The following is an 18,576-nucleotide window of genomic DNA, read 5'->3' on the forward strand; positions in this document are numbered from 1 at the left end:
ATTCACCCAACGGGAAGCCGGCACACAGTTACCGCTCAAAGGCTCCCTAACAGGCAAGACACGAAGACAATGCCGCATGGGAAGAACGGAACGCGGGGGGCGTGACCCTAGCCCTGCCCTCTAGCCGGGAAGCTGCGTCCCCCCACTGACCCACAAGGGACCCCGTATTGTCTCAAGCACGCGCAGCACACCCCTGGCACCACAGTCCTGATTCCCACCCGCAATAGGGACGGTGGTGCAACCGAAAACCCCTCCAACACTGAAGCCTCCTGCCTGGCTTGAAAGGAGCTTTTGCAAACACAACATGGGCTCAGGCCATTTCCCTTCCCCTTCGCCAATAATTGACACATTCTCACCCCCACCCATTCACACCCGACTCGGCCTCCCACGCCTACCTCAGGAAAAACAAACACAAAGAGACTCGCAAAAGAAAAGAACTCAGACACACAGGCTTCTGAAAGAGAAGCTGCCCCTTTGGCTGCCTGAGGACAAAAGGCTTGCAGCAAAGACAAGAGTGGACTGGAACACTCCTTTCTGTGCAGACGTCAAGGGTGTATGTGGGTTGGGGGAGAAAGGAGAGAGAGAAAGAGCAGCATCAGCTTGGAGAATGCGGGTATCGATCCCGCTACCTCTCACATGCTAAGCGAGCACTCTACCACTTGAGCTAATTCCCCACAAAGTGCCCCACACCGCCTCTGCCACCCACTCTCAACTCAGTGCAAACCCATTCCAGACATCTCTTCACACCGCAAAACAAACTACTTTTCCAAGGTGCTGGGCAAGCGTAAAGGACCTTCACTCAACAAGGACACGGGACATAGCAAACAACGCTGCTCCCCTTTCTTGCCTTTCAACTAATACACCTTTGCAAAGACCATCAGAGAAGCTCACACACGCCCATGCCTTGCACACCCACACGTACCTAACGCCTCTGTTCATGACAACAAGAAGAGCAAAGACAGCAAAAGAAAGGGGTCGAGTTGCCTCCTTGCCTCACGACGCCTATTCGGTGCACAGGCCAAGGACAGCAAAGCTTCAGATTATCTACGAGATAGCCTGACAGCTCCTTGACAGAAATTCCGTGAGATCGGGTTTGTAGCAATTCTCCGCCAGAAGCCTCTTACACACTCTGTGCAATCACGGTTGCCCAAGAAGAAATCCCAGCTCTACAAATGTGATGGAAAGGAAAGAAATGGAGCCACGCCCTCACACTACTCCATAAACTGAGCTCTGTGACGCGGAGGAAAGATGGACAAAGAGAGAGCAAACTGTTGAAAGGCACACATTGCTACAACGGGGAGCATAACAGCCCGCCGTCAGCAGCACACACAATCCGTTGAGCCTGAAGGACGAGGAACTCTCAGCCACTAAAGGGCCTTTTCTTTTCCCGCTACATTCCCTTCCCCTCTGCCGCCAGAAACTCAATCCCCCCGCCACCTCTGACCCATGCCAAAAACACCGAAGACAGCTTGGGGACATAGCTACGGACAGGCTATTTTATGACAAAGGCACCCCGGGCTACCAGGGTGATCAATGGCACTTCTGAAGCCTGACATCAATAGCTAGATGTCTACTCTGTGAGTGCGAAAGGGCGAAGAAAGAGGAACTCTGCCTATAAAGGCCTCAAGTGTGGCCTAGGTCCTTGGAAGCAGGTGTGGTAGATGAAAGTAGCGGCAAGTGGTGCTTTAAATGCAGCAGATTTCCAACGGCCAGTCTCGCACGAATGGAGTAAAAGACAGCAATGGCCAGAGTGGGAGCTCCAAAGAAGAGCGTGTCACGAAGGAAACAAAAGCCACTTCCTTCGAGCCGGAGACCTAAGGATTCCAGGGGAATTAATTAAGCCTACAGTCCTCCGCTCTACCAACTGAGCTATCGAAGGAAGACAGGAACAAAGGGCCCACAGTGACTCAACAGGTCAGGCAGAAGTGACACTGGCACTAACTGCTAATTATAGGCTTGCCCGTGCCCAGCCCTTGCAAGGAATAAGCCACACACACCTATCTCTTCATCCTCACGGCTGCCCCGGATGGCCACTTGGTCTACCCTCAATTCACCCAATGGGAAGCCGGCACACAGTTACCGCTCAAAGGCTCCCTAACAGGCAAGACACGAAGACAATGCCGCATGGGAAGAACGGAACGCGGGGGGCGTGACCCTAGCCCTGCCCTCTAGCCGGGAAGCTGCGTCCCCCCACTGAACCACAAGGGACCCCGTATTGTCTCAAGCACGCGCAGCACACCCCTGGCACCACAGTCCTGATTCCCACCCGCAATAGGGACGGTGGTGCAACCGAAAACCCCTCCAACACTGAAGCCTCCTGCCTGGCTTGAAAGGAGCTTTTGCAAACACAACATGGGCTCAGGCCATTTCCCTTCCCCTTCGCCAATAATTGACACATTCTCACCCCCACCCATTCACACCCGACTCGGCCTCCCACGCCTACCTCAGGAAAAACAAACACAAAGAGACTCGCAAAAGAAAAGAACTCAGACACACAGGCTTCTGAAAGAGAAGCTGCCCCTTTGGCTGCCTGAGGACAAAAGGCTTGCGGCAAAGACAAGAGTGGACTGGAACACTCCTTTCTGTGCAGACGTCAAGGGTGTATGTGGGTTGGGGGAGAAAGGAGAGAGAGAAAGAGCAGCATCAGCTTGGAGAATGCGGGTATCGATCCCGCTACCTCTCACATGCTAAGCGAGCGCTCTACCACTTGAGCTAATTCCCCACAAAGTGCCCCCACACCGCCTCTGCCACCCACTCTCAACTCAGTGCAAACCCATTCCAGACATCTCTTCTCACCGCAAAACAAACTACCTTTCCAAGGTGCTGGGCAAGCGTAAAGGACCTTCACTCAACAAGGACACGGGACATAGCAAACAACGCTGCTCCCCTTTCTTGCCTTTCAACTAATACACCTTTGCAAAGACCATCTGAGAAGCTCACACACGCCCATGCCTTGCACACCCACACGTACCTAACGCCTCCGTTCATGACAACAAGAAGAGCAAAGACAGCAAAAGAAAGGGGTCGAGTTGCCTCCTTGCCTCACGACGCCTATTCGGTGCACAGGCCAAGGACAGCAAAGCTTCAGATTATCTACGAGATAGCCTGACAGCTCCTTGACAGAAATTCCGTTGAGATCGGGTTAGTAGCAATTCTCCGCCAGAAGCCTCTTACACACTCTGTGCAATCACGGTTGCCCAAGAAGAAATCCCAGCTCTACAAATGTGATGGAAAGGAAAGAAATGGAGCCACGCCCTCACACTACTCCATAAACTGAGCTCTGTGACGCGGAGGAAAGATGGACAAAGAGAGAGCAAACTGTTGAAAGGCACACATTGCTACAACGAGGAGCATAACAGCCCGCCGTCAGCAGCACACACAATCCGTTGAGCCTGAAGGACGAGGAACTCTCAGCCACTAAAGGGCCTTTTCTTTTCCCGCTACATTCCCTTCCCCTCTGCCGCCAGAAACTCAATCCCCCCGCCACCTCTGACCCATGCCAAAAACACCGAAGACAGCTTGGGGACATAGCTACGGACAGGCTATTTTATGACAAAGGCACCCCGGGCTACCAGGGTGATCAATGGCACTTCTGAAGCCTGACATCAATAGCTAGATGTCTACTCTGTGAGTGCGAAAGGGCGAAGAAAGAGGAACTCTGCCTATAAAGGCCTCAAGTGTGGCCTAGGTCCTTGGAAGCAGGTGTGGTAGATGAAAGTAGCGGCAAGTGGTGCTTTAAATGCAGCAGATTTCCAACGGCCAGTCTCGCACGAATGGAGTAAAAGACAGCAATGGCCAGAGTGGGAGCTCCAAAGAAGAGCGTGTCACGAAGGAAACAAAAGCCACTTCCTTCTAGCCGGAGTTGAACCAGCGACCTAAGGATTCCCAGGAGAATTAATTAAGCCTACAGTCCTCCGCTCTACCAACTGAGCTATCGAAGGAAGACAGGAACAAAGGGCCCACAGTGACTCAACAGGTCAGGCAGAAGTGACACTGGCACTAACTGCTAATTATAGGCTTGCCCGTGCCCAGCCCTTGCAAGGAATAAGCCACACACACCTATCTCTTCATCCTCACGGCTGCCCCGGATGGCCACTTGGTCTACCCTCAATTCACCCAACGGGAAGCCGGCACACAGTTACCGCTCAAAGGCTCCCTAACAGGCAAGACACGAAGACAATGCCGCATGGGAAGAACGGAACGCGGGGGGCGTGACCCTAGCCCTGCCCTCTAGCCGGGAAGCTGCGTCCCCCCACTGACCCACAAGGGACCCCGTATTGTCTCAAGCACGCGCAGCACACCCCTGGCACCACAGTCCTGATTCCCACCCGCAATAGGGACGGTGGTGCAACCGAAAACCCCTCCAACACTGAAGCCTCCTGCCTGGCTTGAAAGGAGCTTTTGCAAACACAACATGGGCTCAGGCCATTTCCCTTCCCCTTCGCCAATAATTGACACATTCTCACCCCCACCCATTCACACCCGACTCGGCCTCCCACGCCTACCTCAGGAAAAACAAACACAAAGAGACTCGCAAAAGAAAAGAACTCAGACACACAGGCTTCTGAAAGAGAAGCTGCCCCTTTGGCTGCCTGAGGACAAAAGGCTTGCGGCAAAGACAAGAGTGGACTGGAACACTCCTTTCTGTGCAGACGTCAAGGGTGTATGTGGGTGGGGGAGAAAGGAGAGAGAGAAAGAGCAGCATCAGCTTGGAGAATGCGGGTATCGATCCCGCTACCTCTCACATGCTAAGCGAGCGCTCTACCACTTGAGCTAATTCCCCACAAAGTGCCCCACACCGCCTCTGCCACCCACTCTCAACTCAGTGCAAACCCATTCCAGACATCTCTTCACACCGCAAAACAAACTACCTTTCCAAGGTGCTGGGCAAGCGTAAAGGACCTTCACTCAACAAGGACACGGGACATAGCAAACAACGCTGCTCCCCTTTCTTGCCTTTCAACTAATACACCTTTGCAAAGACCATCAGAGAAGCTCACACACGCCCATGCCTTGCACACCCACACGTACCTAACGCCTCCGTTCATGACAACAAGAAGAGCAAAGACAGCAAAAGAAAGGGGTCGAGTTGCCTCCATGCCTCACGACGCCTATTCGGTGCACAGGCCAAGGACAGCAAAGCTTCAGATTATCTACGAGATAGCCTGACAGCTCCTTGACAGAAATTCCGTGAGATCAGGTTTGTAGCAATTCTCCGCCAGAAGCCTCTTACACACTCTGTGCAATCACGGTTGCCCAAGAAGAAATCCCAGCTCTACAAATGTGATGGAAAGGAAAGAAATGGAGCCACGCCCTCACACTACTCCATAAACTGAGCTCTGTGACGCGGAGGAAAGATGGACAAAGAGAGAGCAAACTGTTGAAAGGCACACATTGCTACAACGGGGAGCATAACAGCCCGCCGTCAGCAGCACACACAATCCGTTGAGCCTGAAGGACGAGGAACTCTCAGCCACTAAAGGGCCTTTTCTTTTCCCGCTACATTCCCTTCCCCTCTGCCGCCAGAAACTCAATCCCCCCGCCACCTCTGACCCATGCCAAAAACACCGAAGACAGCTTGGGGACATAGCTACGGACAGGCTATTTTATGACAAAGGCACCCCGGGCTACCAGGGTGATCAATGGCACTTCTGAAGCCTGACATCAATAGCTAGATGTCTACTCTGTGAGTGCGAAAGGGCGAAGAAAGAGGAACTCTGCCTATAAAGGCCTCAAGTGTGGCCTAGGTCCTTGGAAGCAGGTGTGGTAGATGAAAGTAGCGGCAAGTGGTGCTTTAAATGCAGCAGATTTCCAACGGCCAGTCTCGCACGAATGGAGTAAAAGACAGCAATGGCCAGAGTGGGAGCTCCAAAGAAGAGCGTGTCACGAAGGAAACAAAAGCCACTTCCTTCGAGCCGGAGTTGAACCAGCGACCTAAGGATTCCCAGGAGAATTAATTAAGCCTACAGTCCTCCGCTCTACCAACTGAGCTATCGAAGGAAGACAGGAACAAAGGGCCCACAGTGACTCAACAGGTCAGGCAGAAGTGACACTGGCACTAACTGCTAATTATAGGCTTGCCCGTGCCCAGCCCTTGCAAGGAATAAGCCACACACACCTATCTCTTCATCCTCACGGCTGCCCCGGATGGCCACTTGGTCTACCCTCAATTCACCCAACGGGAAGCCGGTACACAGTTACCGCTCAAAGGCTCCCTAACAGGCAGACACGAAGACAATGCCGCATGGGAAGAACGGAACGCGGGGGGCGTGACCCTAGCCCTGCCCTCTAGCCGGGAAGCTGCGTCCCCCCACTGACCCACAAGGGACCCCGTATTGTCTCAAGCACGCGCAGCACACCCCTGGCACCACAGTCCTGATTCCCACCCGCAATAGGGACGGTGGTGCAACCGAAAACCCCTCCAACACTGAAGCCTCCTGCCTGGCTTGAAAGGAGCTTTTGCAAACACAACATGGGCTCAGGCCATTTCCCTTCCCCTTCGCCAATAATTGACACATTCTCACCCCCACCCATTCACACCCGACTCGGCCTCCCACGACTACCTCAGGAAAAACAAACACAAAGAGACTCGCAAAAGAAAAGAACTCAGACACACAGGCTTCTGAAAGAGAAGCTGCCCCTTTGGCTGCCTGAGGACAAAAGGCTTGCGGCAAAGACAAGAGTGGACTGGAACACTCCTTTCTGTGCAGACGTCAAGGGTGTATGTGGGAGAAAGGAGAGAGAGAAAGAGCAGCATCAGCTTGGAGAATGCGGGTATCGATCCCGCTACCTCTCACATGCTAAGCGAGCGCTCTACCACTTGAGCTAATTCCCCACAAAGTGCCCCACACCGCCTCTGCCACCCACTCTCAACTCAGTGCAAACCCATTCCAGACATCTCTTCACACCGCAAAACAAACTACCTTTCCAAGGTGCTGGGCAAGCGTAAAGGACCTTCACTCAACAAGGACACGGGACATAGCAAACAACGCTGCTCCCCTTTCTTGCCTTTCAACTAATACACCTTTGCAAAGACCATCAGAGAAGCTCACACACGCCCATGCCTTGCACACCCACACGTACCTAACGCCTCCGTTCATGACAACAAGAAGAGCAAAGACAGCAAAAGAAAGGGGTCGAGTTGCCTCCATGCCTCACGACGCCTATTCGGTGCACAGGCCAAGGACAGCAAAGCTTCAGATTATCTACGAGATAGCCTGACAGCTCCTTGACAGAAATTCCGTGAGATCGGGTTTGTAGCAATTCTCCGCCAGAAGCCTCTTACACACTCTGTGCAATCACGGTTGCCCAAGAAGAAATCCCAGCTCTACAAATGTGATGGAAAGGAAAGAAATGGAGCCACGCCCTCACACTACTCCATAAACTGAGCTCTGTGACGCGGAGGAAAGATGGACAAAGAGAGAGCAAACTGTTGAAAGGCACACATTGCTACAACGGGGAGCATAACAGCCCGCCGTCAGCAGCACACACAATCCGTTGAGCCTGAAGGACGAGGAACTCTCAGCCACTAAAGGGCCTTTTCTTTTCCCGCTACATTCCCTTCCCCTCTGCCGCCAGAAACTCAATCCCCCCGCCACCTCTGACCCATGCCAAAAACACCGAAGACAGCTTGGGGACATAGCTACGGACAGGCTATTTTATGACAAAGGCACCCCGGGCTACCAGGGTGATCAATGGCACTTCTGAAGCCTGACATCAATAGCTAGATGTCTACTCTGTGAGTGCGAAAGGGCAAAGAAAGAGGAACTCTGCCTATAAAGGCCTCAAGTGTGGCCTAGGTCCTTGGAAGCAGGTGTGGTAGATGAAAGTAGCGGCAAGTGGTGCTTTAAATGCAGCAGATTTCCAACGGCCAGTCTCGCACGAATGGAGTAAAAGACAGCAATGGCCAGAGTGGGAGCTCCAAAGAAGAGCGTGTCACGAAGGAAACAAAAGCCACTTCCTTCGAGCCGGAGTTGAACCAGCGACCTAAGGATTCCCAGGAGAATTAATTAAGCCTACAGTCCTCCGCTCTACCAACTGAGCTATCGAAGGAAGACAGGAACAAAGGGCCCACAGTGACTCAACAGGTCAGGCAGAAGTGACACTGGCACTAACTGCTAATTATAGGCTTGCCCGTGCCCAGCCCTTGCAAGGAATAAGCCACACACACCTATCTCTTCATCCTCACGGCTGCCCCGGATGGCCACTTGGTCTACCCTCAATTCACCCAACGGGAAGCCGGCACACAGTTACCGCTCAAAGGCTCCCTAACAGGCAGACACGAAGACAATGCCGCATGGGAAGAACGGAACGCGGGGGGCGTGACCCTAGCCCTGCCCTCTAGCCGGGAAGCTGCGTCCCCCCACTGACCCACAAGGGACCCCGTATTGTCTCAAGCACGCGCAGCACACCCCTGGCACCACAGTCCTGATTCCCACCCGCAATAGGGACGGTGGTGCAACCGAAAACCCCTCCAACACTGAAGCCTCCTGCCTGGCTTGAAAGGAGCTTTTGCAAACACAACATGGGCTCAGGCCATTTCCCTTCCCCTTCGCCAATAATTGACACATTCTCACCCCCACCCATTCACACCCGACTCGGCCTCCCACGCCTACCTCAGGAAAAACAAACACAAAGAGACTCGCAAAAGAAAAGAACTCAGACACACAGGCTTCTGAAAGAGAAGCTGCCCCTTTGGCTGCCTGAGGACAAAAGGCTTGCGGCAAAGACAAGAGTGGACTGGAACACTCCTTTCTGTGCAGACGTCAAGGGTGTATGTGGGAGAAAGGAGAGAAAGAAAGAGCAGCATCAGCTTGGAGAATGCGGGTATCGATCCCGCTACCTCTCACATGCTAAGCGAGCGCTCTACCACTTGAGCTAATTCCCCACAAAGTGCCCCACACCGCCTCTGCCACCCACTCTCAACTCAGTGCAAACCCATTCCAGACATCTCTTCACACCGCAAAACAAACTACCTTTCCAAGGTGCTGGGCAAGCGTAAAGGACCTTCACTCAACAAGGACACGGGACATAGCAAACAACGCTGCTCCCCTTTCTTGTCTTTCAACTAATACACCTTTGCAAAGACCATCAGAGAAGCTCACACACGCCCATGCCTTGCACACCCACACGTACCTAACGCCTCCGTTCATGACAACAAGAAGAGCAAAGACAGCAAAAGAAAGGGGTCGAGTTGCCTCCTTGCCTCACGACGCCTATTCGGTGCACAGGCCAAGGACAGCAAAGCTTCAGATTATCTACGAGATAGCCTGACAGCTCCTTGACAGAAATTCCGTGAGATCGGGTTTGTAGCAATTCTCCGCCAGAAGCCTCTTACACACTCTGTGCAATCACGGTTGCCCAAGAAGAAATCCCAGCTCTACAAATGTGATGGAAAGGAAAGAAATGGAGCCACGCCCTCACACTACTCCATAAACTGAGCTCTGTGACGCGGAGGAAAGATGGACAAAGAGAGAGCAAACTGTTGAAAGGCACACATTGCTACAACGGGGAGCATAACAGCCCGCCATCAGCAGCACACACAATCCGTTGAGCCTGAAGGACGAGGAACTCTCAGCCACTAAAGGGCCTTTCTTTTCCCGCTACATTCCCTTCCCCTCTGCCGCCAGAAACTCAATCCCCCCGCCACCTCTGACCCATGCCAAAAACACCGAAGACAGCTTGGGGACATAGCTACGGACAGGCTATTTTATGACAAAGGCACCCCGGGCTACCAGGGTGATCAATGGCACTTCTGAACCCTGACAGCAATAGCTAGATGTCTACTCTGTGAGTGCGAAAGGGCGAAGAAAGAGGAACTCTGCCTATAAAGGCCTCAAGTGTGGCCTAGGTCCTTGGAAGCAGGTGTGGTAGATGAAAGTAGCGGCAAGTGGTGCTTTAAATGCAGCAGATTTCCAACGGCCAGTCTCGCACGAATGGAGTAAAAGACAGCAATGGCCAGAGTGGGAGCTCCAAAGAAGAGCGTGTCACGAAGGAAACAAAAGCCACTTCCTTCGAGCCGGAGTTGAACCGGCGACCTAAGGATTCCCAGGAGAATTAATTAAGCCTACAGTCCTCCGCTCTACCAACTGAGCTATCGAAGGAAGACAGGAACAAAGGGCCCACAGTGACTCAACAGGTCAGGCAGAAGTGACACTGGCACTAACTGCTAATTATAGGCTTGCCCGTGCCCAGCCCTTGCAAGGAATAAGCCACACACACCTATCTCTTCATCCTCACGGCTGCCCCGGATGGCCACTTGGTCTACCCTCAATTCACCCAACGGGAAGCCGGCACACAGTTACCGCTCAAAGGCTCCCTAACAGGCAAGACACGAAGACAATGCCGCATGGGAAGAACGGAACGCGGGGGGCGTGACCCTAGCCCTGCCCTCTAGCCGGGAAGCTGCGTCCCCCCACTGACCCACAAGGGACCCCGTATTGTCTCAAGCACGCGCAGCACACCCCTGGCACCACAGTCCTGATTCCCACCCGCAATAGGGACGGTGGTGCAACCGAAAACCCCTCCAACACTGAAGCCTCCTGCCTGGCTTGAAAGGAGCTTTTGCAAACACAACATGGGCTCAGGCCATTTCCCTTCCCCTTCGCCAATAATTGACACATTCTCACCCCCACCCATTCACACCCGACTCGGCCTCCCACGCCTACCTCAGGAAAAACAAACACAAAGAGACTCGCAAAAGGAAAGAACTCAGACACACAGGCTTCTGAAAGAGAAGCTGCCCCTTTGGCTGCCTGAGGACAAAAGGCTTGCGGCAAAGACAAGAGTGGACTGGAACACTCCTTTCTGTGCAGACGTCAAGGGTGTATGTGGGTTGGGGGAGAAAGGAGAGAGAGAAAGAGCAGCATCAGCTTGGAGAATGCGGGTATCGATCCCGCTACCTCTCACATGCTAAGCGAGCGCTCTACCACTTGAGCTAATTCCCCACAAAGTGCCCCCACACTGCCTCTCCCACCCTCTCTCAACTCAGTGCAAACCCATTCCAGACATCTCTTCACACCGCAAAACAAACTACCTTTCCAAGGTGCTGGGCAAGCGTAAAGGACCTTCACTCAACAAGGACACGGGACATAGCAAACAACGCTGCTCCCCTTTCTTGCCTTTCAACTAATACACCTTTGCAAAGACCATCTGAGAAGCTCACACACGCCCATGCCTTGCACACCCACACGTACCTAACGCCTCCGTTCATGACAACAAGAAGAGCAAAGACAGCAAAAGAAAGGGGTCGAGTTGCCTCCATTGCCTCACGACGCCTATTCGGTGCACAGGCCAAGGACAGCAAAGCTTCAGATTATCTACGAGATAGCCTGACAGCTCCTTGACAGAAATTCCGTGAGATCAGGTTTGTAGCAATTCTCCGCCAGAAGCCTCTTACACACTCTGTGCAATCACGGTTGCCCAAGAAGAAATCCCAGCTCTACAAATGTGATGGAAAGGAAAGAAATGGAGCCACGCCCTCACACTACTCCATAAACTGAGCTCTGTGACGCGGAGGAAAGATGGACAAAGAGAGAGCAAACTGTTGAAAGGCACACATTGCTACAACGGGGAGCATAACAGCCCGCCGTCAGCAGCACACACAATCCGTTGAGCCTGAAGGACGAGGAACTCTCAGCCACTAAAGGGCCTTTTCTTTTCCCGCTACATTCCCTTCCCCTCTGCCGCCAGAAACTCAATCCCCCCGCCACCTCTGACCCATGCCAAAAACACCGAAGACAGCTTGGGGACATAGCTACGGACAGGCTATTTTATGACAAAGGCACCCCGGGCTACCAGGGTGATCAATGGCACTTCTGAAGCCTGACATCAATAGCTAGATGTCTACTCTGTGAGTGCGAAAGGGCGAAGAAAGAGGAACTCTGCCTATAAAGGCCTCAAGTGTGGCCTAGGTCCTTGGAAGCAGGTGTGGTAGATGAAAGTAGCGGCAAGTGGTGCTTTAAATGCAGCAGATTTCCAACGGCCAGTCTCGCACGAATGGAGTAAAAGACAGCAATGGCCAGAGTGGGAGCTCCAAAGAAGAGCGTGTCACGAAGGAAACAAAAGCCACTTCCTTCGAGCCGGAGTTGAACCAGCGACCTAAGGATTCCCAGGAGAATTAATTAAGCCTACAGTCCTCCGCTCTACCAACTGAGCTATCGAAGGAAGACAGGAACAAAGGGCCCACAGTGACTCAACAGGTCAGGCAGAAGTGACACTGGCACTAACTGCTAATTATAGGCTTGCCCGTGCCCAGCCCTTGCAAGGAATAAGCCACACACACCTATCTCTTCATCCTCACGGCTGCCCCGGATGGCCACTTGGTCTACCCTCAATTCACCCAACGGGAAGCCGGCACACAGTTACCGCTCAAAGGCTCCCTAACAGGCAGACACGAAGACAATGCCGCATGGGAAGAACGGAACGCGGGGGGCGTGACCCTAGCCCTGCCCTCTAGCCGGGAAGCTGCGTCCCCCCACTGACCCACAAGGGACCCCGTATTGTCTCAAGCACGCGCAGCACACCCCTGGCACCACAGTCCTGATTCCCACCCGCAATAGGGACGGTGGTGCAACCGAAAACCCCTCCAACACTGAAGCCTCCTGCCTGGCTTGAAAGGAGCTTTTGCAAACACAACATGGGCTCAGGCCATTTCCCTTCCCCTTCGCCAATAATTGACACATTCTCACCCCCACCCATTCACACCCGACTCGGCCTCCCACGCCTACCTCAGGAAAAACAAACACAAAGAGACTCGCAAAAGAAAAGAACTCAGACACACAGGCTTCTGAAAGAGAAGCTGCCCCTTTGGCTGCCTGAGGACAAAAGGCTTGCGGCAAAGACAAGAGTGGACTGGAACACTCCTTTCTGTGCAGACGTCAAGGGTGTATGTGGGAGAAAGGAGAGAGAGAAAGAGCAGCATCAGCTTGGAGAATGCGGGTATCGATCCCGCTACCTCTCACATGCTAAGCAAGCGCTCTACCACTTGAGCTAATTCCCCACAAAGTGCCCCACACCGCCTCTGCCACCCACTCTCAACTCAGTGCAAACCCATTCCAGACATCTCTTCACACCGCAAAACAAACTACCTTTCCAAGGTGCTGGGCAAGCGTAAAGGACCTTCACTCAACAAGGACACGGGACATAGCAAACAACGCTGCTCCCCTTTCTTGCCTTTCAACTAATACACCTTTGCAAAGACCATCAGAGAAGCTCACACACGCCCATGCCTTGCACACCCACACGTACCTAACGCCTCCGTTCATGACAACAAGAAGAGCAAAGACAGCAAAAGAAAGGGGTCGAGTTGCCTCCATGCCTCACGACGCCTATTCGGTGCACAGGCCAAGGACAGCAAAGCTTCAGATTATCTACGAGATAGCCTGACAGCTCCTTGACAGAAATTCCGTGAGATCGGGTTTGTAGCAATTCTCCGCCAGAAGCCTCTTACACACTCTGTGCAATCACGGTTGCCCAAGAAGAAATCCCAGCTCTACAAATGTGATGGAAAGGAAAGAAATGGAGCCACGCCCTCACACTACTCCATAAACTGAGCTCTGTGACGCGGAGGAAAGATGGACAAAGAGAGAGCAAACTGTTGAAAGGCACACATTGCTACAACGAGGAGCATAACAGCCCGCCGTCAGCAGCACACACAATCCGTTGAGCCTGAAGGACGAGGAACTCTCAGCCACTAAAGGGCCTTTTCTTTTCCCGCTACATTCCCTTCCCCTCTGCCGCCAGAAACTCAATCCCCCCGCCACCTCTGACCCATGCCAAAAACACCGAAGACAGCTTGGGGACATAGCTACGGACAGGCTATTTTATGACAAAGGCACCCCGGGCTACCAGGGTGATCAATGGCACTTCTGAAGCCTGACATCAATAGCTAGATGTCTACTCTGTGAGTGCGAAAGGGGGAAGAAAGAGGAACTCTGCCTATAAAGGCCTCAAGTGTGGCCTAGGTCCTTGGAAGCAGGTGTGGTAGATGAAAGTAGCGGCAAGTGGTGCTTTAAATGCAGCAGATTTCCAACGGCCAGTCTCGCACGAATGGAGTAAAAGACAGCAATGGCCAGAGTGGGAGCTCCAAAGAAGAGCGTGTCACGAAGGAAACAAAAGCCACTTCCTTCGAGCCGGAGTTGAACCAGCGACCTAAGGATTCCCAGGAGAATTAATTAAGCCTACAGTCCTCCGCTCTACCAACTGAGCTATCGAAGGAAGACAGGAACAAAGGGCCCACAGTGACTCAACAGGTCAGGCAGAAGTGACACTGGCACTAACTGCTAATTATAGGCTTGCCCGTGCCCAGCCCTTGCAAGGAATAAGCCACACACACCTATCTCTTCATCCTCACGGCTGCCCCGGATGGCCACTTGGTCTACCCTCAATTCACCCAACGGGAAGCCGGCACACAGTTACCGCTCAAAGGCTCCCTAACAGGCAAGACACGAAGACAATGCCGCATGGGAAGAACGGAACGCGGGGGGCGTGACCCTAGCCCTGCCCTCTAGCCGGGAAGCTGCGTCCCCCCACTGACCCACAAGGGACCCCGTATTGTCTCAAGCACGCGCAGCACACCCCTGGCACCACAGTCCTGATTCCCACCCGCAATAGGGACGGTGGTGCAACCGAAAACCCCTCCAACACTGAAGCCTCCTGCCTGGCTTGAAAGGAGCTTTTGCAAACACAACATGGGCTCAGGCCATTTCCCTTCCCCTTCGCCAATAATTGACACATTCTCACCCCCACCCATTCACACCCGACTCGGCCTCCCACGCCTACCTCAGGAAAAACAAACACAAAGAGACTCGCAAAAGAAAAGAACTCAGACACACAGGCTTCTGAAAGAGAAGCTGCCCCTTTGGCTGCCTGAGGACAAAAGGCTTGCGGCAAAGACAAGAGTGGACTGGAACACTCCTTTCTGTGCAGACGTCAAGGGTGTATGTGGGAGAAAGGAGAGAAGAAAGAGCAGCATCAGCTTGGAGAATGCGGGTATCGATCCCGCTACCTCTCACATGCTAAGCGAGCGCTCTACCACTTGAGCTAATTCCCCACAAAGTGCCCCACACCGCCTCTGCCACCCACTCTCAACTCAGTGCAAACCCATTCCAGACATCTCTTCACACCGCAAAACAAACTACCTTTCCAAGGTGCTGGGCAAGCGTAAAGGACCTTCACTCAACAAGGACACGGGACATAGCAAACAACGCTGCTCCCCTTTCTTGCCTTTCAACTAATACACCTTTGCAAAGACCATCAGAGAAGCTCACACACGCCCATGCCTTGCACACCCACACGTACCTAACGCCTCCGTTCATGACAACAAGAAGAGCAAAGACAGCAAAAGAAAGGGGTCGAGTTGCCTCCTTGCCTCACGACGCCTATTCGGTGCACAGGCCAAGGACAGCAAAGCTTCAGATTATCTACGAGATAGCCTGACAGCTCCTTGACAGAAATTCCGTGAGATCGGGTTTGTAGCAATTCTCCGCCAGAAGCCTCTTACACACTCTGTGCAATCACGGTTGCCCAAGAAGAAATCCCAGCTCTACAAATGTGATGGAAAGGAAAGAAATGGAGCCACGCCCTCACACTACTCCATAAACTGAGCTCTGTGACGCGGAGGAAAGATGGACAAAGAGAGAGCAAACTGTTGAAAGGCACACATTGCTACAACGGGGAGCATAACAGCCCGCCGTCAGCAGCACACACAATCCGTTGAGCCTGAAGGACGAGGAACTCTCAGCCACTAAAGGGCCTTTTCTTTTCCCGCTACATTCCCTTCCCCTCTGCCGCCAGAAACTCAATCCCCCCGCCACCTCTGACCCATGCCAAAAACACCGAAGACAGCTTGGGGACATAGCTACGGACAGGCTATTTTATGACAAAGGCACCCCGGGCTACCAGGGTGATCAATGGCACTTCTGAAGCCTGACATCAATAGCTAGATGTCTACTCTGTGAGTGCGAAAGGGGGAAGAAAGAGGAACTCTGCCTATAAAGGCCTCAAGTGTGGCCTAGGTCCTTGGAAGCAGGTGTGGTAGATGAAAGTAGCGGCAAGTGGTGCTTTAAATGCAGCAGATTTCCAACGGCCAGTCTCGCACGAATGGAGTAAAAGACAGCAATGGCCAGAGTGGGAGCTCCAAAGAAGAGCGTGTCACGAAGGAAACAAAAGCCACTTCCTTCGAGCCGGAGTTGAACCAGCGACCTAAGGATTCCCAGGAGAATTAATTAAGCCTACAGTCCTCCGCTCTACCAACTGAGCTATCGAAGGAAGACAGGAACAAAGGGCCCACAGTGACTCAACAGGTCAGGCAGAAGTGACACTGGCACTAACTGCTAATTATAGGCTTGCCCGTGCCCAGCCCTTGCAAGGAATAAGCCACACACACCTATCTCTTCATCCTCACGGCTGCCCCGGATGGCCACTTGGTCTACCCTCAATTCACCCAACGGGAAGCCGGCACACAGTTACCGCTCAAAGGCTCCCTAACAGGCAAGACACGAAGACAATGCCGCATGGGAAGAACGGAACGCGGGGGGCGTGACCCTAGCCCTGCCCTCTAGCCGGGAAGCTGCGTCCCCCCACTGACCCACAAGGGACCCCGTATTGTCTCAAGCACGCGCAGCACACCCCTGGCACCACAGTCCTGATTCCCACCCGCAATAGGGACGGTGGTGCAACCGAAAACCCCTCCAACACTGAAGCCTCCTGCCTGGCTTGAAAGGAGCTTTTGCAAACACAACATGGGCTCAGGCCATTTCCCTTCCCCTTCGCCAATAATTGACACATTCTCACCCCCACCCATTCACACCCGACTCGGCCTCCCACGCCTACCTCAGGAAAAACAAACACAAAGAGACTCGCAAAAGAAAAGAACTCAGACACACAGGCTTCTGAAAGAGAAGCTGCCCCTTTGGCTGCCTGAGGACAAAAGGCTTGCGGCAAAGACAAGAGTGGACTGGAACACTCCTTTCTGTGCAGACGTCAAGGGTGTATGTGGGTTGGGGGAGAAAGGAGAGAGAGAAAGAGCAGCATCAGCTTGGAGAATGCGGGTATCGATCCCGCTACCTCTCACATGCTAAGCGAGCGCTCTACCACTTGAGCTAATTCCCCACAAAGTGCCCCACACCGCCTCTGCCACCCACTCTCAACTCAGTGCAAACCCATTCCAGACATCTCTTCACACCGCAAAACAAACTACCTTTCCAAGGTGCTGGGCAAGCGTAAAGGACCTTCACTCAACAAGGACACGGGACATAGCAAACAACGCTGCTCCCCTTTCTTGCCTTTCAACTAATACACCTTTGCAAAGACCATCAGAGAAGCTCACACACGCCCATGCCTTGCACACCCACACGTACCTAACGCCTCCGTTCATGACAACAAGAAGAGCAAAGACAGCAAAAGAAAGGGGTCGAGTTGCCTCCTTGCCTCACGACGCCTATTCGGTGCACAGGCCAAGGACAGCAAAGCTTCAGATTATCTACGAGATAGCCTGACAGCTCCTTGACAGAAATTCCGTGAGATCGGGTTTGTAGCAATTCTCCGCCAGAAGCCTCTTACACACTCTGTGCAATCACGGTTGCCCAAGAAGAAATCCCAGCTCTACAAATGTGATGGAAAGGAAAGAAATGGAGCCACGCCCTCACACTACTCCATAAACTGAGCTCTGTGACGCGGAGGAAAGATGGACAAAGAGAGAGCAAACTGTTGAAAGGCACACATTGCTACAACGAGGAGCATAACAGCCCGCCGTCAGCAGCACACACAATCCGTTGAGCCTGAAGGACGAGGAACTCTCAGCCACTAAAGGGCCTTTTCTTTTCCCGCTACATTCCCTTCCCCTCTGCCGCCAGAAACTCAATCCCCCCGCCACCTCTGACCCATGCCAAAAACACCGAAGACAGCTTGGGGACATAGCTACGGACAGGCTATTTTATGACAAAGGCACCCCGGGCTACCAGGGTGATCAATGGCACTTCTGAAGCCTGACATCAATAGCTAGATGTCTACTCTGTGAGTGCGAAAGGGCGAAGAAAGAGGAACTCTGCCTATAAAGGCCTCAAGTGTGGCCTAGGTCCTTGGAAGCAGGTGTGGTAGATGAAAGTAGCGGCAAGTGGTGCTTTAAATGCAGCAGATTTCCAACGGCCAGTCTCGCACGAATGGAGTAAAAGACAGCAATGGCCAGAGTGGGAGCTCCAAAGAAGAGCGTGTCACGAAGGAAACAAAAGCCACTTCCTTCGAGCCGGAGTTGAACCAGCAACCTAAGGATTCCCAGGAGAATTAATTAAGCCTACAGTCCTCCGCTCTACCAACTGAGCTATCGAAGGAAGACAGGAACAAAGGGCCCACAGTGACTCAACAGGTCAGGCAGAAGTGACACTGGCACTAACTGCTAATTATAGGCTTGCCCGTGCCCAGCCCTTGCAAGGAATAAGCCACACACACCTATCTCTTCATCCTCACGGCTGCCCCGGATGGCCACTTGGTCTACCCTCAATTCACCCAACGGGAAGCCGGCACACAGTTACCGCTCAAAGGCTCCCTAACAGGCAAGACACGAAGACAATGCCGCTG

The 18,576-nt window shown here is 53.0% G+C and overlaps 17 non-coding genes across 17 annotated transcripts; all 17 read right to left on the reverse strand.

Annotated features, from left to right (window-relative positions):
• Positions 1 to 601: 601 nt before the first annotated feature.
• TRNAA-AGC lies at positions 602 to 674 on the reverse strand. Its single transcript has one exon. It is a non-coding gene; the product is annotated as a tRNA-Ala (tRNA).
• A 1,975-nt stretch (positions 675 to 2,649) lies between these two features.
• On the reverse strand, positions 2,650 to 2,722 carry TRNAA-AGC. The gene has a single exon. It is a non-coding gene; the product is annotated as a tRNA-Ala (tRNA).
• A 1,125-nt stretch (positions 2,723 to 3,847) lies between these two features.
• On the reverse strand, positions 3,848 to 3,941 carry TRNAY-GUA. The gene is made up of 2 exons: positions 3,905 to 3,941; positions 3,848 to 3,883 (listed from the first exon to the last, which is right to left on the reverse strand). It is a non-coding gene; the product is annotated as a tRNA-Tyr (tRNA).
• Positions 3,942 to 4,710: 769 nt separating this feature from the next.
• TRNAA-AGC lies at positions 4,711 to 4,783 on the reverse strand. Its single transcript has one exon. It is a non-coding gene; the product is annotated as a tRNA-Ala (tRNA).
• A 1,123-nt stretch (positions 4,784 to 5,906) lies between these two features.
• On the reverse strand, positions 5,907 to 6,000 carry TRNAY-GUA. Its single transcript has 2 exons — positions 5,964 to 6,000; positions 5,907 to 5,942 (listed from the first exon to the last, which is right to left on the reverse strand). It is a non-coding gene; the product is annotated as a tRNA-Tyr (tRNA).
• Positions 6,001 to 6,762: 762 nt separating this feature from the next.
• Positions 6,763 to 6,835, reverse strand: TRNAA-AGC. The gene has a single exon. It is a non-coding gene; the product is annotated as a tRNA-Ala (tRNA).
• A 1,123-nt stretch (positions 6,836 to 7,958) lies between these two features.
• On the reverse strand, positions 7,959 to 8,052 carry TRNAY-GUA. Its single transcript has 2 exons — positions 8,016 to 8,052; positions 7,959 to 7,994 (listed from the first exon to the last, which is right to left on the reverse strand). It is a non-coding gene; the product is annotated as a tRNA-Tyr (tRNA).
• A 762-nt stretch (positions 8,053 to 8,814) lies between these two features.
• On the reverse strand, positions 8,815 to 8,887 carry TRNAA-AGC. The gene has a single exon. It is a non-coding gene; the product is annotated as a tRNA-Ala (tRNA).
• A 1,122-nt stretch (positions 8,888 to 10,009) lies between these two features.
• On the reverse strand, positions 10,010 to 10,103 carry TRNAY-GUA. The gene is made up of 2 exons: positions 10,067 to 10,103; positions 10,010 to 10,045 (listed from the first exon to the last, which is right to left on the reverse strand). It is a non-coding gene; the product is annotated as a tRNA-Tyr (tRNA).
• A 770-nt stretch (positions 10,104 to 10,873) lies between these two features.
• On the reverse strand, positions 10,874 to 10,946 carry TRNAA-AGC. The gene has a single exon. It is a non-coding gene; the product is annotated as a tRNA-Ala (tRNA).
• Positions 10,947 to 12,071: 1,125 nt separating this feature from the next.
• On the reverse strand, positions 12,072 to 12,165 carry TRNAY-GUA. The gene is made up of 2 exons: positions 12,129 to 12,165; positions 12,072 to 12,107 (listed from the first exon to the last, which is right to left on the reverse strand). It is a non-coding gene; the product is annotated as a tRNA-Tyr (tRNA).
• A 762-nt stretch (positions 12,166 to 12,927) lies between these two features.
• TRNAA-AGC lies at positions 12,928 to 13,000 on the reverse strand. Its single transcript has one exon. It is a non-coding gene; the product is annotated as a tRNA-Ala (tRNA).
• A 1,123-nt stretch (positions 13,001 to 14,123) lies between these two features.
• On the reverse strand, positions 14,124 to 14,217 carry TRNAY-GUA. The gene is made up of 2 exons: positions 14,181 to 14,217; positions 14,124 to 14,159 (listed from the first exon to the last, which is right to left on the reverse strand). It is a non-coding gene; the product is annotated as a tRNA-Tyr (tRNA).
• Positions 14,218 to 14,979: 762 nt separating this feature from the next.
• Positions 14,980 to 15,052, reverse strand: TRNAA-AGC. The gene has a single exon. It is a non-coding gene; the product is annotated as a tRNA-Ala (tRNA).
• Positions 15,053 to 16,175: 1,123 nt separating this feature from the next.
• TRNAY-GUA lies at positions 16,176 to 16,269 on the reverse strand. Its single transcript has 2 exons — positions 16,233 to 16,269; positions 16,176 to 16,211 (listed from the first exon to the last, which is right to left on the reverse strand). It is a non-coding gene; the product is annotated as a tRNA-Tyr (tRNA).
• Positions 16,270 to 17,039: 770 nt separating this feature from the next.
• TRNAA-AGC lies at positions 17,040 to 17,112 on the reverse strand. The gene has a single exon. It is a non-coding gene; the product is annotated as a tRNA-Ala (tRNA).
• A 1,123-nt stretch (positions 17,113 to 18,235) lies between these two features.
• TRNAY-GUA lies at positions 18,236 to 18,329 on the reverse strand. Its single transcript has 2 exons — positions 18,293 to 18,329; positions 18,236 to 18,271 (listed from the first exon to the last, which is right to left on the reverse strand). It is a non-coding gene; the product is annotated as a tRNA-Tyr (tRNA).
• Between the last annotated feature and the right edge of the window lie 247 nt (positions 18,330 to 18,576).

Source organism: Gopherus evgoodei, chromosome 2, assembly GCF_007399415.2.
Source record: "Gopherus evgoodei ecotype Sinaloan lineage chromosome 2, rGopEvg1_v1.p, whole genome shotgun sequence".
NCBI lineage: Eukaryota > Metazoa > Chordata > Testudines > Testudinidae > Gopherus > Gopherus evgoodei.